General features: G+C 41.0%; 1 pseudogene; it reads left to right on the top strand.

Annotated features, from left to right (window-relative positions):
- The first annotated feature begins 1,191 nt into the window (after positions 1–1,191).
- On the top strand, positions 1,192–2,326 carry LOC118591940 (annotated as a pseudogene).
- Positions 2,327–9,172: the final 6,846 nt, after the last annotated feature.

The raw sequence follows: 9,172 nt of genomic DNA, 5'->3' as shown, positions 1-9,172 counted from the left end.
TGCAGTGCCTGCTCAGGCCAGAAGAGGGCTACAGAACTTCAGTTCCAGAAGGTCCCAAGTCCCGGGGCAGGAATCTGAACCCAGGCCTCCAGAAGTGGTCTTAACCATTGAGCTGTCTCTCCAGCCCTATATTTGTAAAAATTTTTAGCATTAAAGAATGATCTGCCTATGGCCAAATGTTGAGAAATTTGAAGATTATTGCAAGAATTTAAGCAACATTTTGGAAAAAATCTAAAAGTTCAGTGGCCCCAGGGTATAAACAAACTAATGTACATAATAAAGACTTTAAGAGGACCTCTCTGCACTGAGCAGCGAAGAAGGACTTTTTGAGCAGAGAATGATGGTATCAAAGTACTAGTTTGATGACAGTTGACACAGAGACAGAGTATTATGGGCTAGAAGAGACTGAAACTGGGAACCCCAGTTAGAAAGTCTTGTTTGGATAGTGACGTACAAATAAATACAACAACAGTTCATAGCCTTATGGCCCAAAGCGAGGGCTTGTCCCTTTAACAGGCCCCAGCCAGAGAAAATAGAGGGATATGGGCCTAGAGCCGTTATTAACTAGGCAGCTAATTCAGTCAATTCTTCATGCATGCATCTTCTGGGCAGGGTCTTTAAACTTTTTTTCTCCTACTGTGTTAAGTTCTGATCATACTCCAGAGGTCAAGGACTACTTGTTCTCTCTAATCCTGCCAGCACAGTGGATGCAGCTGAAAATCCACAGAAATGCCACAAGAAAGAAAAACTAGTTGGGGGCTCATAGTTGTTCCAATCCTCCCTGGTAGATTAAGGAATACCTGGGTTTTCTTGGCTCCTTGATCTCCACGGAAACCACTGGCAACCCCAGCCCCAAAGACTCTCAAAACAAGAATCATATGGCCTGGAAGTCGCTATAAGACTTAAGTTCTCCAGAATGCTGCACTCCCCATTTGTAAGGTCGGTGGGTGCAGTCAGAATGCTCGCGAGCCGAGAGGCCTTGAGCTCCAAGATGAGGTTGAGTGCTGCCATAGCAACGTCCTAGACATCTAGGTCTTAGGCCGCAACCGCTGCAGCAGGGACCCAGGCCTTCACCTGCTCACACTGGGTGTGGTGGTGTGGGACTACAGAAGGCCCGGCCAGGTAGGAGAGACTGCCCTGCTCCTCCACAAGAGGATAGACAGACGATAGACAGACAGGTGGCTTTCAAGAATGCCCTTCCAGAAACACATCTGCTACCCTCAGTCCAACAGCCTGGAGAGTCCAAGGGAAGGAACATCTTCCAGGGTCTTTGTCACCCCCAGCTCGGCATCTGGACTTCTACCCTTCTTCCAATTCCGACCCCGTAGAGAGAATGTGGACTGGAGGCGGCTGGGCGCCATTGATGTGGACAAGGTGGTGGGAGCCAGGGATATCCTGACACTTCAGGAGAACATCATGAACATCACCTTCTGCAAGCTGGAGGACGAGAAGTGCCCGCATTGCCAGTCAGGGGTGGACCCATTGCTGTTGAAGCTCACCCGCCTGGCGCAACTCACGATCGAGTACCTGATGCATTCGCAGGAGTTCCTCGCCTCACAGCTGAACTTGGTGGAGGAACGGTTACGCCTCAGTCTGAGTGGCTGTGAGCAGAACAAACAGCTACTCACCAAGCAGGCTGAGGAGATCAGACTGCTCAAGCAGGAGTGTAGACGCAGTAAGAAGGTGTTGTCTGCCCAGCAGCTGATGATGGGCCAGGCCAAAGCCAGCCATTACCAGTGCCGTTTTTGTGACAAAGCCTTCATGAGCCAAGCTTTCCTACAGAGCCACATTCATCGCCGTCACCCTGCAGATTCTTGTCGTGGGAGAAGTACAAAGGCACAGAATGACAAGCTGCAGAAGGAGATCCACTTGTTGAAGGAGCAGCTGCAGTTCACCAAGGTGCAGCTAGAGGCCATGCAGCACACCCACACAGTCAGGATCTCTGCAGCCGGGGAAGCGCTGAAAACCAAAGAGGACTTTCAGAAATCAATTGACAGATGGGAGGAGAAAGAAAAGCAGAAATTGAGGGACGAGATGGAAAAAGTCAAGGAGATGTTTATGAAGGAGTTTAAAGACTTAACCTCTAAGCATTCAGCTTTAGAATATCAGTTGTTGGAAATCCAGAAATCCAGTATACAGGGCAAGCGCCACACGGGCACCTGGAGAGACTTCTCGGTTTAAAGATTGATTTCCATATCCCAGCGTTTCCCAAACATGCTGCACCTCCTTGAGTTCGAGTAAGCCGGTGGAAGTTCTCAAAAGAAGAAGACGGCAAGGAGCAGGGGCAAGTCTTTGTCAGGCAACCACAGCCGCCAGGAGGTCATGAGTGCAACAGCCTTGTCAGGTCCAGAGACGCTGACTGACAGCTGTCATCCACACTGTCTCCTACAATCTTTTGTTCTCTGTGTTGTTTCTTGGGTTGTGTGTGTATGCGTGTGTGCGTGCGTGTTAAATGTCTCAGGGCTGAGAGCTCCATAGCCATGTATTCTCCACAATTTGACCAATTGTAAGTCTGTAATTAGCCTCTATGCACCACAAAAAAGGAAGCTTCTCTGATAAAAAGCTAAGAGGTTACCTTATTTATCTGTTAAGTATAAAGTATCATCTAGAAGGTAACTTGATACTCTATCCATTAAGCAAGATAAGTCTCAATTCCCATCATAAAGCAGTTAGTCGCCCCCACACATTCCTGCCACTATTATACCATAATAACTTAACATTTACATTTCTGTAAGTACAGGGACCCCACCCCACCCCATGTACAGACATAGCCTTACAAAATTTACATTTTCAATTCCCAGATTATAAATACTTCTCTATGTTTTAAAATATTTTTAGGATCATTTTATTGGCTAAGTGGTGATCCTGTTGGTTGCTGTTACTTAATCCTTCCTGTGTTGCTGAAGACCTGTACATGTAACTGATTTTTTTTTCTCATTTCTAAGCAAGTATCAATAAAGGACTGTTCTCATTAACCAAAACATAAAAATAAAAATAAATAAAAATAAAAAACCCACTAGGAAAGACTCATAAGAAAAAATAAATAATATTTGATAATTAATTAAGACAAACCAAAGCTGTAATGGAAGGAGAAATACAAGGATCTAGGCTTCCTGTGTTGTTTGAAAAAGTCAGTGGAAAAAAACATAGGCAACTCAAGAAAGAAAAGTATTACTTGTTATGAGGAATTCTACTTTAGTATAGAGGGAAAAATGTGGAAAAAGAGAAAACAGGGTTATATCCATTTTTAAATGGCAATGGCACCATGCAGTTAGGAATGCCAAGTTGCAAAGATGTATAAAACAACAATAATAAAAAATCTTTTAATTAAAAAAATTCTCATTGGAGGTAAAACTAGACTTAGATGTGACAAATGCTTCCTCCAATATACAATGAACAACTCTTGTGGTCACATTAGATATTAGAATTCACAGAAATTGAGAAAATTTGAAAAAGTAAAAATTAATGCTCAAACTGTCATTTTAAGTAATAATACAAATATTTTAAATTTTCAATTATTTATAAGCTATAGATTAAACATGTACTACATTAATATATGACACTATTAATTATTAATATCTGACATTCAGAAACCAAGGCCACCTCTTCTAAAACTTTACAGGCTAACTGTAGAGAAATACCATCAGAATATGATAAAGTAACATAATCATATATATATATACCACCAACAGACATGGAAGAAAATAGAGAGAATGAATTCATCATAAAGGACATTAGATCCCTTAATCTGTCAGGATAACTTAGGCAAGCTGCAATGTCACTGAGGAACAGCTATGGTAGAGCAGACTACAATAGCTTCCAGTCTCAGGAACTGAGTGCACTCCTTCAGTGTGATTTTAGTGTTGACCTTAATGAGATGGGGTATTAATTTTAAAAGAGCATATTTTTCATCAAGAATCTTTCACCACAAAACACAGATGTTTTGACTGTGTATATAACAAGCTCCTTATGCTATCCATGATTTTAGTAATTTAATTGCAAAGTTAGTTTTCCATCAACATTTTTCTTCTGCACAAAATCAATGAGTCAGCAAATTCAGTTTGATTTACCTTACAATAATACTACAAGATGCATATTCCATTCCGTAGCAGTTTTCACATCCATTGGTAAGCCACAACACAACAATCCTATAATTAGGCTGGGTTGCTCATATTAAAGGACAGTCTGTTAAATTTGACATCCTCTAGGCTTGATTTAGCCATAGGTGAACAAGACTCTGATTCATAGAAACTTCTGGGTTTCCAACACAAGTAAAAATGGTCTTAAGCTTGATTCACACATACATCATTTTACTTTTTTTCCTTCTTTTTAACTAAGGAAATGTTTCCATTCATTTTATACACCAATCAAAGATCCCCCTCTTCCCTCCTCCTGATCTGCCAGCCTCCCCACCCCAACTCACCCCCCACCACTCCCCCACAAGAAGACAAGACCTCCCTTGGGAAGGTACATACAGTAGAGGCAGTTCCAAGCTCTTCCCCCTGGCTCAAGGCTGCATGAGGTGTCCCATCAGAGGTAGTGGGCTCCAAAAAGCACACTCATGTACAGGGATGGGTTCTGATTCTACTGCCGGGGCCTCCCAAGCTGTAGTTGGAGATCTTCTCTCCAGGTGCCACCAAGCCCCCTGCGGTCCCACAACCCATGTATAAAATAATCACTCAGATGCTTATATTATTTATAAACTGTATGGTCGTGACAGGCTTGTTATCTGCTTCTTCTATCTTAAATTAACCCATTTCTATTAATCTATAAGTTGCAACATGGCTCGTGACTTACCACTACCTTACATCTTTCTTGTTATGGCAGTGGCATGACAAGAAAGATGTAAGGTACTGGTAAGCGATGTGGCAAAATATAGATTAATAGAAATGGGCTAAATATAAGAGTAAGAGCTAGACAATGATAGGCCTGAGCTAATGGCCAAGGAGTTTAAATAATATAAATGTCTGTGTGTTTATTTTGTAAGTGGGTTGTTGGACTAACAGGGCTTGGTGGGGGCTGGAGAGAAGATTTCCAACTACACCAAGCAGATAAAGCTACACAACTGTCTCACCATGCAGTGGGCCTAGTCCAGTCCCATGAAGACTCCACAGCCATTGATCCAACTGTCATGAGTTCCCTCTAGTTTGGTTTGGTCATCTCTGCAGGTTTCCCCATCACGATCCTGCTGCACTTGCTCATAAAATCCCTCTTCTCTCTCTTTGACTGGACTCCTGGAGCTCTGACTGGTGTTTGGCTGTGGATGTCTGCATCTGCTTCCATCTGTCGGTCATTGAAGAAAAGCTCTATGATGACAATTAGGGATTTCACCAATCTGATCACTGGGGTAAGCCAGTTCAGGTCAGGTATCCTCTCCACTATTTCTAGTAGTCCAAGCTGGGGTCATCCTTATAGGTTCCAGACAATTCCCTAGAACCAAGTTTCTCTCTAACCCCATGATATCTCCTTCTATAATGGTATCTCTCTCATTGCTTTCCCACTCCACCCTGTTACAGCTCAACCATCCTGTTCCCTTATGTTCTCATCCCCTATCCCCTACCCTCCATTGCCCACCCCTCCTCCTCATTATTCTCATGGAGATCTCATCTATTTCCCCTTCCCAGGGTGATCCATGCATCAGTCTTTGGGTCTTCTTTGCTTGCTAACTTCTCTGGAGTTATGGGTTGTTGTCTGGTTATCCTTTGCTTTATAGCTAGTATCCACTTATGTGTGGGTACATACCATGGTTGTCTTTCTGAGTCTGGGTTACCTCACTCAGGATGATTTTTTTCTAGATCCATCCATTTGCCTGCAAACCTCATGATGTCATTGCTTTTCTCTGTTGAGTAGTACTCCATTGTGTATATGTACCACATTTTCTTTATCCATTCTTCAGTTGAAGGGCATCTAGGTGGTTTCCAGGTTCTGGCTATTACAAACAAAGCTGATATGAACATAGCTGAGCAAATGCCCTTGTGGTATGATTGAGCATTCCTTGGGTATATGCCCAAGAGTGCTACAGCTGGGTCTTGGGGGAGATGGATTCCCAATTTTCTAAGGAAGCACCATATTGATTTCCCAAGTGGCTATACACGTTTGCATCCCCACCAGCAGTGGAGGAGAGTCCCCCTTGCTCCACATCCTCTCCAGCATAACCTGTCTTCTGTGTTTTAGATCTTAGCCACTCTGACAGGTGTAAGGTGGTATCTCAGAGGAGTTTTGATTTGAATTTCCTGGATAATTAGGGATGTTGAGCAATTCCTTAAATGTCTTTTCAGCCATTTGAACTTCCTCTGTTGAGAATTCTCTGTTTAGTTCTATAGCCCATTTTTTAATTGGACTGTTGGGCATTTTGATGTCTAATTTCCTAAGTTCTTTATATATTCTGGATATCAGCCCTCTGTCAGATATGGGGTTAGTGAAGACCTTTACCCATTCTGTAGGCTGTCACTTTGTCATGTTGACCTTGTCCTTTCCTCTACAAAAGCTTCTGTTTCAACAGGTCCCATTGATTGATTGATTTTCTCAGTGTCTGTGCTACTGGTGTTATATTTAGAAAGTGATCTCTGGTGCCAATGCGTTCAAGAGTACTTCCTACTTTCTCTTCTATCAGGTTCATAGTAACTGCATTTATGTTGAGATCTTTGATCCACTTGGACTGAAGTTTTGTGCACAGTGACAGATATGGATCTATTTGCAGCCTTCTACACATTGACCTCCAGTAATGCCAGCACCATTTGTTGAAGATGCTTTCTTTTTTCCATTGTACAGTTTTGGCTTCTTTGTCAAAACGTATTTGTTCATAGGTGTGCGGGTTAATGTCAGGGTCTTCAATTTGATTCCATTGGTCCACAGGTCGGTTTTTATGCCAGTACCAAGCTGTTTTTATTACGGTAGCTCTATAGTAGAGCTTGAGGTCTGGGATTGTGATGCCTCCAGAGGTTGTTTTATTGTACAGGATTCTTTTGGCTATCCGGAGTTTTTTGTTTTTCTATATGAAGTTGAGTATTATTCTTTCCAGATATGTGAAGAATTGTGTTGGTAATTTGATGGGGATTGCATTGACTCTGTAGATTGCTTTTGGTAAGATCGCCATTTTTACTATGTTAATCCTGCCTATCCATGAGCATGGGAGATCTTTCCATTTTTTAACATCTTCTTCAATTTCTTTTTTCAGGGACTTAAATTTCTTGTCATATAGGTCCTTCACATGCTTAGTTAGTGTAACCCCAAGGTATTTTATATCATTTGTGGCTATTGTAAAGGGTGATGTATCTCTGATTTCCTTCTCAGCCTGTTTGTCTACTGTATATAGGAGGGCTACTGATTTTTTTTAGTTGATCTTGTATCCTTCAAAGTTTCTGAAGGTTTTTATTAGCTGTATCAGTTCCTTGGTTGAATTTTTGGGGTCACTCATGTATACTAACATGTCATCTGCAAATAGGGAGAGCTTGACTTCTTCCTTTCCAATTTGTATCCCCTTGATCTTTTTATGTTATCTTATAGCTCTGGCTAGAACTTCCACTACTATATTGAATAAGTATGGGGAGAGGGGACAGCCTTGCCTTGTTCCTGATTTTAGTGGTATTGCTTTGAGTTTCTCTCCATTTTACTTGATGTTGGCTGTTGGCTTGATGTAGATTGCCTTTATTATGTTTAGGTATGTTCCCTGTATTCCTGATCGCTCCAAGACCTTTATCATGAAGGGGTGTTGGATTTTGTCAAATGCCTTTTCTACGTCTAGTGAGATGATCATGTGGTTTTTTTCTTTGAGTTTGTTTATATGGTGTATTACATTGATGGACTTTTGTATGTTGAACCACCCTTGCATCCCTGGGATGAAGCCTACTTGATCATGGTGGATAATTGTTTTGATGTGTTCTTGGAGTCTGTTTGCCAGAATTTTATTGAGTATTTTTGCATTAATGTTCATGAGGGATATTGGTCTGTACTTTTCTTTCTTTGTTTCATCTTTGCTTGGTTTAGGATTCAGGGTAATTATTGCCTCATAGAAGAGTTTGGTAATATACTTCTGCTTCTATTGTGTGGAACAATTTAAAGAGTATTGGAATTAAGTCTTCTTTGAAGATCTGGTAGAATTCTGCAGTGAAACCATCTGGTCCTGTGCTTTTTTTGGTTGGGAGACTTTTAATGACTGATTCAATTTTCTTAGGGGTTATTGGACTATTTAAATGATTTATCTGCTCTTCATTTAAATTAGGTATGTGGTACCTATCCAGAAAATTATCCATTTCTTTCAGATTTTCCAGTTTTGTGGAGTAGAGTATTTTGAAGTATGACCTGATGATTCTCTGGATTTCCTTATTGTCTGTTGTTATGTCCCCATTTTCATTTCTGATTTTGTTAATTTGGATGCTCTCTCTCTGTCTTTTGGTTAGCTTGGATAAAGGCTTGTCTATCTTGTTGATCTTCTCAAAGAACCAACTCTTTGTTTCATTAATCCTTTGTATTATTCTCTTTATTTCTATTTTATTGATTTCAGCTCTCAATTTGATAATTTCCTGGCATCTGTTCCTCCTGGGAGACTTTGCTTCTTCCTGTTCAAGAGCTTTCAGGTGTGCTGTCAAGTCACTAGCATGAGATTTCTCCAGCTTCTTTATGTGTGCATTTAGTGCTATGAATTTCCCTCTTAGCACTGCTTTCATAGTGTCCCATAAGTTTGGGTATGTGGTGTATTCATTTTAATTGATCTCTAGAAAGTCTTTAATTTCTTTCTTTATTTCTTCCTTAACCCATTGGTGATTCAGTTGAGCATTATTCAGTTTCCATGAGATTGTATGATTTCTGTAGTTTTTTTGTGTTGTTGAAATCTAACTTTAAACCATGGTGGTCTGATAGAACACAGGGGGTTATTCCAATTGTTTTGTATCTGTTGAGATTGGCTTTGTGGCCAAGTATGTGGTCGATTTTAGAGAAGGTTCCATGGGGTGCTGAGAAGAAGGTATATTCTTTTTTGTTTGGGTGGAATGTTCTGTAGATATCGATTAAGTCCATTTGAGCCATAACATCAGTTAAGACCATTATGTCTCTGTTAAGTTTCAATTTTGCCAATCTGTCCAGAGGTGAAAGTGGGGTGTTGAAGTCTCCCACTCTTAATGTGTGGGCTTTTATATGTGATTTAAGCTTCAGTAATGTTTCATTTACCTATGTG

The sequence above is a fragment of the Onychomys torridus genome, chromosome 10 (assembly GCF_903995425.1).
Source record: "Onychomys torridus chromosome 10, mOncTor1.1, whole genome shotgun sequence".
Taxonomy (NCBI): domain Eukaryota; kingdom Metazoa; phylum Chordata; class Mammalia; order Rodentia; family Cricetidae; genus Onychomys; species Onychomys torridus.
Note: the sequence above shows the minus strand (reverse complement) of the source record. Positions and strands in the feature narration are given on the sequence as shown.